Below are 12465 nucleotides of genomic sequence, written 5' to 3' on the forward strand. Positions count from 1 at the left end.
TAAACTCTGTTATGTAAGAGTAAGGAGTTAGCCAGTAATAATTCTAGCCAATTCATAAATCTTAGTTCTCATTCATTTCTTTAGTAAAAATCTCCTTTATAATATATATTATGCCAACTTCTTATTCTAAGGAGATAAATATAACTCAGTTGTGGACTTCTATTAAATGCTAGGTAACCAGCTCTAGAGTGAATGTTTTCAACAAGGGTAACTGCATACTTTATGAACATTAAAAGTGCCGCACGTTCATATACACACTATAATTTATATCTAAGTATTTAAAGTATATTATAGCAAACCTCACAGTAGGGATGTTTGCTCCCTCTTTGTGGCAGAGTTCTGAGCACATAGTGGCCACATGATAAATATTCATTTAGCATATGACTATATGAGAATGTATGTCATCAGCATTAATTCCCAGAGAATTATAAACTTAAGAGATCTGGGAAAAAGTCATATTTTTGTCTCATTTAGCATATGATGGGGACCCCCCAAAACAGAATTTATTTATGAAAAAGTGTGAACTTATTCTTACATGTTTATACTTCAGTCTCCTACAAAGTACTCTCCATTTGATGCAATATGCCTATCAAAATGCTTTTTCCACTGCTGAAAACTTTTTTAACCCATCAATTTTGATGGCTTTTGGTGCTTCTGCCATTTTTGTTTCACCTTTTCCACATCAGAAAAATGTTTCCCTTTGAGGACTTCTTTTTATCTGGGGAAACACAAAAGGTCATTTGGGGCAAGAGAGGGTGAAAACGGAGGGTTGGGCACGGGGTGTATTTCTTTTTTGGTCAAAAGTTGCTAGACTCGCAGTGAGGTATAAGCAGTTGTGTTTGTAAATCACCCATCATGAAATGAGCAAGTTCATTGAAAAAATCTAAAAAAATAATAATAATAAACCCTGAAGCTGAACGCAACCTCTCACAACAACTCTAGCTGGATCACCGATGCCAGTGGGTTCCCAGAACACCCACTCAGTGGGGGAAGCCTGTACTACAAGAGGCCTGCCCTCCAAAAAATAATTCCATTTTTTTTTGCGGAGGTTCCCCCCCATTTACTGTCATGACCGTATTTTTCACAGTGTCTTTATTTGTTTTAATTTATATGATTGTTATGTGTTGCATATATTATAATATACACACCAAATATTGCTTAGTTCTCTCATATTGCAAAGAAAACTATTATAAGCCTGAATTAGTTTTGTAGGGCCCTACACTGTGTTGCCCTCATCTCCAGCTTTCCACAAACCAGAATATTCATGAGTACTTTGTTTCTTTTCCCAAGACCGTGTACATGTTGTTATGTGGTTCCTAGGAGGATGGTAAAGTCCTATAACAAAGACACAGGATGAAGAACATCAGGGGAATTGCTATGAGAAAGTAAGTAGGGATATCCCTGGAGAGGGAACTGCTTCTGTGTTCTTTTAAACGTCACAGAGTAATTGTTTCTTTTTTTAAAAGGAAAGAGCCAGAGTGAAGAGCAGCTCATTTTTAAGCAAGAGAGGTTAACAAACTCTCACTGCAGGATTTACTTTGGTTTAGAAATCCCCCTGCCTCACTCGAGTGCCAATCAAAATTCCAAAGTCATTCTTGGATACTAGGAGGTGGGGCTGATTGATGTACTGCAGTGATCTGACCCAGCACTTGGGACAAACACAACCAGAGTCATCGGTGTTAATTCCGTGATCTTCCAACCAGCGTTTTGAAATTGAGTTAGCATTTGTGGCCTCGCAATCTTTCGTCGGACTTCTAACTGGTAATTACTCCTGTGTAATCACTGTAAAGTTATCTAGCCTACAGATGTATGATTTCACACTCGTGCTCGCAATACTTAAAATCTACTTCGGTCTGAATTTTGCTTTTTTCGTGTCCAGTTTAAGTACACTTGCATTTCTCGCCCCTCAGGAGGTAGAACATATGGGGTATCATAGGCATTCAGGCAGACTGTTTCAAACTTTTAGATAAGAAGTTGCTTCTAAAAGACAATCTAAGGAGTGGGTCAAGTGTTGTAATTTTTCTATGCATTGTAATTAATGATTACATTAATAGGTGATAGGAGGACATTAAAACATATTTGAAATTATCAAAACCCTTCAATAGACATATTTTATATGTATACAAAGATGGAGGAATATCTTAATAGAGCAACATTCTATAAGGGTAAATTCATGTACAGTTATCTTTTACTCTTAAGAATATATATTTCCCTGGAAGATTATTAAATCCTAGATGGTCACTTTTTACCCAAAGATGCATTATAATGAATATCATTATGAAAAATGTAGAATCTCCTATATTAATATTATAGGACAGAGTAGTTGTCTTCTCAATCTTTAGAGAAAGAAGAATCTATCCTCCCCTACCTCTGCTGGTCAGCAGTAACAAGTAGAGGTCACAGCAGTCTCTACCACTGGCAACCCTGGTGTGGCTCTAGTCAATAGGTGACTATTGTAACTTGTTGGAGAGAGGTGATTTTGCAACTTTATTTTGCTCTCAGATTAGAGAATTCAGTCATTGTATTGTATTATAGTCTATTGACTTGGGCTACTAAATCTTTGATGAAATAGTTAATAGGATGTATAAAGTACTGTTAAAAAAAATTAACCATTAAAGCCAGTCTTCAATGTGCAAACTATTCCCAAGATGTTTTTCATGGTAAAAATTAGTTACATAGAATAATAATGGGAAGTATAGAAAAGCAGGTACTGGAACTAGGTAAAATTTTACAGATTATAGGCACAATTGTTTTACAGGTCATAAATGATTATTTCTATTAATGACATTTCATTGGATTTGCATTGAGATACAATGTTCTGTAGGAACATACTATTTGTATACCTTATCTTTATTTATTGTAATTATCTAAAACAGCTGGAAACAGAGTCTAAGGAGTTAAAAGAGAATGCAGGAGGCAATGGTTTGCCTCAGTGGGCACTGAATGAAGACAGGGGACTTGAAGAAGGTATTTATAGACAGGGACAGAAAATGCTAATACATGCACATCCAAAAAATTATAAATGCTTGCACTGCATGCATGTCTATGCAATTATCTTTGTCATTTGAGTGGCTAATATGTTATTAAAATATTCTAGACAAGCTACGATTAAATATTTCAACATAAGATCTCAAGGAGTTTCTGATTTATTTACCTACGTTACCTATGATGCAATAATTAGAAACAAAAAAGATGAAGTGACACACTACATAGTAATGCTATTAAACATATATTTTATATTAAAAGGCAAGGAATTTATGAATGCTCACTTTATGGAAATGACTTTGTCTCTAGAAATTATGTATTGCATCTTTATTCACTCTACATATATTTGGCAGCACAATACATTCCAGGTACTGACCATTTTCTGCACCTAATTTCATCCACTTAGCACTGTGAATAATCCAATAATTACCCTATACACATATTATTACTTAATAAATTAAATGACTGTTAATACGGGGGCATTTTATAGAGGTCACTACTAGACTCAATAATAAAGGAATCCTCCATCAAGTTAGGTACCACAACTTTTCATATTTCTTCCTTAAGGGTGATGAAAGATCAGTGCATTCCTAAGTATCTGCAGCCTGTGGAGTCTCAGGTTGCTTAGAAACTCAGTGACTATGGGCTTGCTATGGCAACCTGGTTTATCAGTGAATGCAAAACTAACTTAGCTGGCATTGTGGCAAATCTTTATATTTTTCTGGTAAGAATATTCAGTTAAGTTCTCCTAGCATACTCGTATTTTTATTATTTATATAATTGAGATAAATAATATAATTTACCAAATTTTGGGAATAAATTATAATTTATAATAGATTGCAACTGCATAAAAATTAAGCTTAAATGCTGTATGGTTTTTAGTTATTTCAGATCTACAATGTCTGCCAGTTACTAGGTTATTGCCTAAGTTTATATATGCAGTTTATGATTTGCACTAAATTAGAAGCATGAGAAAGCAAAACTAATTTAGTATATCATCTATGTGCTAATAAAAAGTCTCTGTAAATTTGACTTCTATTAATAGTTCTATAAAATAATTTATAAATATATCTGTATATGTAGTATATAGTCATTTTATATTACTAATTCCTTATTCATAAATCATATAAGTGTAAGGGATGTTACCGTACTTTTTCTCTTTAAAAATATGTGCCTTAAGTAATGTTCCATGTAATCCGAAGCACAAATTATTAGAAAATGAATGTACTTGACAAGTACATTTTTGCAATTATGAGAAAGACATCAGGGAGCATATTCTCATTCTTAGTTTAAGTATTTTTTCCCTACAATACATTTACAAAGATTTTTCCCTTACTAATTTTAGGCATGCTTTTAGATTTTAATAACAGCTTCTATTGTTTTATACTACACATAAACTGCAGTTTTCTCTGTCTCTTCATAGGTAAGTGTTGTATTTAGCTTATCTCCCTATTGATTCCAACGTTTGTGTTTGTCATAGTCAATAGCAGTGGTAGAGTCAGCAGGCTCTCCTGGGAAAAGACTAGAAAGTTCTATTTACTTCCTTTTCTCCTGGGTTTTGTCATTTATGCATTTTGTTTTGATATTTAAGAGCTCATCATATTAAACGTTCTCTTGAGAGTGAAAGAATCAATCTGACTCAGGTTTTCACAGGACAATGCTATGCTTGTTGATAATCTAAATTTTTCTTATATTTTATAGGTTGCAGAATTATGTGAAAATGAATACATTTATTTTTTAATTCTCCAGTATATCAGTTCAACTAGACAGTGCCCCTGTGGATGATAATATACTTTATCTCACAGAAAGAAACAAATACAAACACAGAATTTAGGCCATTTTCTTGGAATTAATGGTCATTGGAACAAAAAAAATGATAATTCCCAGGGGTCCTTGTCTAAAGCTTTAATGAGTAGGCCATACTGTCTCCCTTATTAACAAAGGTACATTGTTTTAGACTAAAGTCTCACTGTTTTTTAACAAGATAAATGAGCAGTCCAGAACACTAAAGAATCCAAAGGAATCAAACTCTCATCAAGGGATTATACATGTTAGTCTATAAGGAAGTGGCAGATTGGCAAATTAAAAATTGAATGGTAGAGTGTAAATATTCAGAGGACTTGGAGAGGATTTTTAATAGAAAATAAACTAAAACAATACAACTATTTATTAATGTTCCACATTTAATATTTAATCTTGCTCTTTGGTGTGATTACACTATTTTAATAAATTTTAGAAAGTTTCATCTTAATCAATATATCTATTCCTACCAATGGATAGATAAACACAATTGGTACATTGGATCATTTAAGATTTTTGGGGAAAATCTTATTGTGTAGAAACATGTCTCTCATCTTTGTATTACAGTTATTCAGTAAATATCTGTGAAAGGGAAGGATTAGAGCCTCTCCTAAGAATATTTTTTTTGTGCGGAATATTCAAACTAACTACCTGTTTAATGCATTGAGATTTTTGCTTAGAGCAGACCTCATCTGGTCTTTATTCCATTACATGAATGATGCCTATTAAACATATAATATGTACATTTGGAAAATCACCAGGACGTTTTAACTTGACATCAGATACTTGGATAATTAAAGGCACCCCCTCTTCATACCAAATTATTTAACATATCCATGTCTTTTTAAATCTATGGTGTGATACTTATAATATAGTTTATTCAACATCCATTAAACAAAAATTTCAGCACTCATTATGTATACAGTACTATTTTAAATTCTGGAGTGTAATAGTAAACACTATCAACATAGTTCCCAGTGAATGCATTATAGGGAGTTTCATTGTGACTTACTCTCTTGCTACTCAAGAATAAATATGTGATGAGTTGAGTTGTTTTGGAACAATTTCTGTGGGTGATAGAAATATATAGATAAATAAGTTATAGTCATATGGTATTTTATATGCATTTAGTGTCATATTAAATTTGTTGCTGTAGTATTGAAAGCCATATTACAGAAATATTTTTCTTTCTCCCCTTTTTAAAGAGATCTACTTATTCAGCCATGTTCCTTGACCATACATAATGAGCTAGATCTTTGACTAGATGTTTTAGTTGTTTAAAACTATATGTTCTCATCATATGCAGGCCCTAAACATTGAGCAAGCAAGCACAAAGTTGGGAGCAATTGATGCTGGACACTACTAGTAGGGGAAGAGAAGGAGGGGGATACAGGGAACACAACTACCTATTTGATACCGTGTTCAATACCTGGGAAGAGGGGACTTGCCAGAAGCTCAAACCCCATCTGCAGCCAATTTTCTTATTCTCACATACACCCCACAGCCCTAAAATTAAAATAATTTTTAAAAAATATGTGTGATCCCTGCGCCTTTGGGAGGCTGAGGTGAGTGGATTGCCTGAGCCCGCGGGTTCGAGACCTACCTGGGCAACTTGGCGAGACCTCATCTCTACAATAAGTCAAAAAATTAGCCGGGCATGGTAGTACGTGCCTGTAGTTCCAGTTACTTGGAAGGCTGAGGCGGAAGGATCGCTGGAGCCCAGCAGGTCGAGGCTGTGGTGGCCAGGAGCAGCCACTGCACTCCAGTCTGGGCGACAGAGTAAGACTCCAACTCAAAAAAAAATTTAAAAATTTAAAAATTAAAAAAAAAAAATGTGTGATCTAAAGCCCATGTTTTATGTAAAATCTCATAGTACTAGTTTGGGTGCTTTCAACCTAACCTGACTGAATCAATGAGAGGATTTGTTGGTTCATATAATTGAAAACTCCAGTGTTAGCACTCTTCAGGAGCAGTTTGATTAAACTTCTGACCCTTTCTTCTTAACTTTCTCTGTTATTTCCTTTATTTGGGTGTTGAATTTCATCCGGCTCGGCTTTCTTGGTGTGGGAAGAAGGCCCCAGGAGCATATCACCCTGTCACCATGTTTCCTTATTTTTATACACAGGGGATGGGGACTGGAATAAATAATAGATGATAGTAGAAAATTCAATTCTCACCAATGTTGGGAAAAAAATATATATTTTTTTTGTGAGTCCTGGGGGAAAAGTATGTTCTTACAACATGATCAATTTAATTAAAAGAGAATATGACATAAAACATTGGCATTTTTAGAATCAATACCATGTTATTATCTGCATACTAAAATATGGAGACAACTTTTAATCTTATGAACTCAGTGGTAAAGGGTATCTCTGGAAACTAGCACAGTCTAGCTTACAAAGTGCTCCTCACTATTTAAGATACAATAAGGATCTGAAGTTAAGTCCATTACTACTTTTCTTTCCTTTGAAAATTTCTTAAGCATATTGAATTTCTTTATAAATTATGATTTAGTTGATTTAGATGGCTGAGTTTAGTGTTATTCATTGTGCTTCATCTATACAAATTGTAGCAAATTATTCAAAACACATATTGATACTCATGTATTGGAATTCTAAAACAAATATTGCCTATAAGTTTCAGCTTTATGCAACTAAGATTGGATGAAGGTTGTCTGAAAGACTGACATAGTCAATGGTAGTAGACATTGTATCATGGGGAAAAAAAGGTTTTCTGATAAATTGATTTATAACAAAAGACTTAAAAATAAAATCCCCACAGTATTTTTTTCCTAATCTAAATGACATTGCAAGTAAGCCAGGAAAAGATCTTAAAAATCTTAGTTGACACACATTTTAATTTAATCTCTAATTTTACATTTTTGATCAATTGAAGAGTTAAAATATTTTCTAGTACATAAGTTGGTAAATATAGGGCTAAAAGAATAAGTGGCAAAATAAGGTTCAGTTTTGATTAAAGCTCAGTTTTGATAATATTTGGTGATCCATTATTGTATGTTGAAATTTCAGGAAGTATGCCCATCAAAACAGAAATATCTATTAAATGGATACAGTGAACATATCCATAAAAGGAGTGGAAGATCAAATAAACTTATGTGGTTTTTTTTTTCTAATTTAGGGATATTTCTGTTTTTGCTCGTGGAATTGCATTAAGTTAATTTGGAGGCAATTACAATTTATATAACTAAATCATTTTGAAAAAAAAATGAATAAAAATAGGATGTAAAATAGCCAAAAATCGACCAGAACAGATGAACATAGTATAACCAAAGAAGGAAAAATTAAATGAGACATCCATACTGATAGCTTATATAGCTTACTATAAAACCTGTCTTTTGAGATATACTTCTTTATAACATAGAACATATTTACTGGTTTTTAATCTAGAGTTGCAGAGGTGGTATGGTTCTCATGTTTTATGGACTTGTTTCATCTCAAATTTTTGCTCACTACAGTCTCTTTTCCTCCAATCTATTGTGATTACCCAATTTTCCTTCAGGCATTGTTGAAAATGAGAGGAAAAATAGTCCTAGAAATGATCTTGGATCATGGTCGGAAAATGTTTTTAATTCTTGGAATACATGGAGGATATAACTCCAGGTCTTGTAAATGCAGCTTTGGAAAATAAATGACAGTCTTAGAGTATTCACTCAGAAAATGAAAGTGCTGTGTGATTAACAAAAGGGCTATTGCAGAGTACACTGAAACATATTCAGACAACATAATCATCTCAATTCACATTTGTATCTTTACCCATAAACTGGGGCCAATGTGGTGTAGGACATTTTGCTTGCCTAAACGTGACACCTGAAAGGGCTTGGGCTCAAAAGCCAGAAAACAAACAAACAAACATAGCTAAGTCCTAGAAGACTCTGAAGATCTGGGTATTAATTCAAATAGTGCAACATTAGCAGGAATAGTGGAGTAATTTGAGGGTGACATTCTACAGCAATTAAGGTTCCATACCTACTGTTGTTTACTTAAATCACACCTCAAGAACAAAAGAGAAAAGGGACATTTAGAATCTGGTAGGGGATTGTTACAATAAACATATTTTGAGCCCTCGGTTGCTTGTTGAACAATGAGGATGATAGACACTTGCATAAAGACAGGGTTCATGATACCTAAACTTTAAACTGGTAGAGTTAGAAGGATGAAAGATTTCTTTCTACTCAGTCATAAGAGAAGCATATACTTTATCAAGTCCATTGTCATTGCGTCTTTATGTGAAGCAAACGTTAATGCTGTTACTAAAAATGTCAGGGATAAAATTAAGTCTAATAGGTAAGTTAAACTTCTCTGTTGTTCAAAATTCGAATGTCAAAATTCCAAAGTGAAAGTTTTACTCTACCCTGGTAAGTGTGTAATTTCTTTCATTCAAGAAGTTAACCAGTGATCACAAAGATATATGCAAGAGTGTTAAGGATTTCAATGTTTTAGAATGATTCTGAATTTCTAAGATATCTGGCTCATGTATTATAGAAAGGTAGTCTACCATGTTTATTCTGTATGAATGCTAATGATTTCTAGAATATGCTTAGGGAAATATGAGCATTTCCAGAAAAACATTTATTTCTGAGAGTTTTACCACATATATTTACATATTTATATTTTTTAGCAAGTTATTATATGAGGCTTCGTTAAAGCTTAAAAATATGTTTAGCATAAGTTGCACCCACTTTTATTTATTTATTTATTTATTTATTTAATTTTTTTGAGTTGGAGTCTCACTCTGTCGCCCAGACTGGAGTGAAGTGGCCGCTCCCGGCCACTACAGCCTCGACCTGCTGGGCTCCGGCGATCCTTCTGCGTCAGCCTTCCGAGTAGCCGGAATTACAGGCATGTGCTACCACGCCCAGGTGATTTTTTGATTTATTGTAGAGATGAGGTGTCACTGCCCAGGCGGGTCTCGAACCCGCGGGCTCAAGCAATCCTCTCACCTCAGACTCCCAAAGGCACGGGATTACAGGCTGAGCCACCGAGCCTGGTTCCCACTTTTAATGTATAGATTGTTGGCAATCTTTTTTTTTTTTTTTTTTGAGTTGGAGTCTCACTCAGTCGCCCAGACTGGAGTGCAGTAGCCACAGCCTCGACCTGCTGGGCTCCTACGATCCTTGATTGTTGGCATTCTTAAGAATGTGTTTCAAGTTACTGCAAGGGGTTTATTTGAGAAGTAGCACTCCAAACGAAACCCACTGATCTCTTGGAAGACAGAAACCTTCCTACTGTAAGCCCATTGAGAACCGACTTGGAAAATGATGTTTTGATTTCACTGTAGGGTTTGATAAGTGTTTTATAATCCTTTAAAACTACTAGCAGAAGCTTCTGTATCACTCTACCACAGCATTTGTGCCAAATGATTCTTTGAAATGTCAGAGCAGAATGAGCACACTTCTCCATTCCAAAAAAAAAAAGTCATATTACTTCCTGTGTGGTGTTATTTTAAAATAAATTATCATTATATAACATGCTTCTTAGAAACATTTTCCTTTAGCTTTAAAAGGAAATCTAATTTGGTATTCTACCATGTCACCGAAAAATGTGTGTGTGTGTGTTTGTGTGTGTGTGTGTATGTGTGCATACAGGTGTATACAGTCTTTAAAGAAGCTAATGCCCAAATGTTGAATATCTTTAATCTTGAGGTAACAGATGATTAGATGGTTCAGATGTCAGTATAATTAGGTTTTTTAAAGACAGACTTGTCAGTGTGTTTGACATGTTTATTTATTAAATGAAACAAAATCACTTTGTCTCATCATTCATCTCTATATAATTTTTTCAGTTTTAATACATTCATCATGCTGTTCAACTTTATTCGTATTTAAGCAAATATTTTAAAAAACCTAATATTTTAGTATTTTAAAATACATCATTTTGACTAAGCCAAGAGCCAATTTCTCTAACCTGTCTTAAAATTATTTTATTAGCCGGGCTCAGGGGCTCAGCCTGTAATCCCATACTTTGGGAGGCCGAGGTGAGTGAATTGCCTGAGCCCGCGGGTTCAAGACCTGCCTGGGCAAGTTGGCGAGACCTCATCTCTACAATAAATCAAAAAAATTAGCCCTGCGTGGTAGCACGCGCCTGTAGTTCCAGCTACTTGGAAGGCTGAGGCGGAAGGATTGCCGGAGCCCAGCAGGTCGAGGCTGCGGTGGCCGGGAGCGGCCACTGCACTCCAGTCTGGGTGACAGAGTGAGACTCCAACTCAAAAAAATTATATATATGCATTTTATTAACTTTATTTTTTATTTTTTTGAGTTGGAATATATACATATATTATTCATTTTTTTATTTTTTTATCTTTTTGAGTTGGAATATATATTTTTTTTTAATTAACTTTTTTTTATTTTTTATTTTTTTGAGTTGGAGTCTCACTCTGTCACCCAGGCTGGAGTGCAGAGGCCTCTGCCGGCCACACAACCTCGACCTGCCGGCTCCATCGATCCTTCCGCCTCAGCCTTCCAGCTAGTGGAATTACAGGCATGCGCTACCACGCCCGGCTGATTTTTTTTGTTTTGTTTTTTTATTGTAGAGATGAGGTCTCGCTGCCCAGGCGGGTCTCAAACCCGCGGGCTCAGGCAATCCACTCACCTCAGCCTCCCAAAGCGCGGGATTACAGGCTGAGCCACCGAGCCCAGTTTATTTTTATTTTTTTGAGTTGGAGTCTCACTCTATCATCCAGGCTGGAGTAAAGAGGCCGCTCCCGGCCACCGCAACCTAGACCTGCCGGGCTCCGGCGATCCTTCTGCCTCAGCCTTCCAGGTAGTGGAACTACAGGCGCGTTACCACGTCCGGCTAATTTTTTGTTTTTTTGATTTATTGTAGAGATGAGGTCTCGCCAAGTTGCCCCGTAAACTTTATTTTTAAGAATTCACTTTAGGGACTATCTCTTTAGGCTAGGGTCATTATAATATTTCTCAGAACTAGAATTTGTACTGTCAGTTACAATGAATTTTCTATCTTTCTGCTCTGCAAAATTTCAAATTACTTATATGACTATTTTTTCTCAACCTTTAAAAAAAATTGGTATTTATCAACTAAATGCTTGTTTTGGCTATCAATTATTGACTTTTTTCTGCTATTTCATCACATGCTTTGAGGCTTAGTTATTCCTTTACCTGATTTTTTTTTAGCCCCTAATAATTTCCCATCTACTATATGAACACAACTTACTTGACAAACTCTGCTGATTATAACATTCTGTTGTATTTCTTAGCATCATTTAAACGTTGACTGTGGTTTTTTGTCTCCTTAGAGAGTTATCTCTGCAAACTGTTCACATGAGAATTAGGTCTACAACATTTTTAGATGACCTGTGAAATTTACATATTGATCTGGTCATGTCCACATGAGCACTATCTACATATACAAAGGTTCTCTGTCTTTAATCTCTCTTTTAAGCACAGCTCCTACCATGACTTTCATTAAGCATATAGGTAAGATTACCTTTAAGGCATATGTTTGCTTTTACCTTGTCTTTTTATTCATCAGGTTGCGGGATTTCAGTTTAAACTGACATTATCCTAACATTCTGCATTTTATCTTTAATATTTTTGAAATTTTATTTTAAAGGTGATATCAGAAATGTTCATTTTAGTCTCTTAACACTTCACTGACATTACATCATACTTTTCTCTTTTACAATTTAATAATATATTTTAAA

At 34.9% G+C, this 12465-nt stretch overlaps 1 protein-coding gene across 1 annotated transcript in view; it reads left to right on the top strand.

Annotated features, from left to right (window-relative positions):
• Positions 1-1656: 1656 nt before the first annotated feature.
• The window catches only part of CD36 (CD36 molecule), a 52979-nt gene continuing 42170 nt past the window's right edge, over positions 1657-12465 (top strand). Inside the window, exon 1 of the mRNA XM_008062410.1 lies at positions 1657-1761. The gene's annotated coding sequence lies outside the window, so the exon portion shown is untranslated. The remainder of the gene's footprint in view (positions 1762-12465) is intronic.

Source organism: Carlito syrichta, unplaced genomic scaffold (genome assembly GCF_000164805.1).
Source record: "Carlito syrichta isolate Samal-C Ts95f unplaced genomic scaffold, Tarsius_syrichta-2.0.1 Scaffold305696, whole genome shotgun sequence".
Lineage (NCBI taxonomy): Eukaryota > Metazoa > Chordata > Mammalia > Primates > Tarsiidae > Carlito > Carlito syrichta.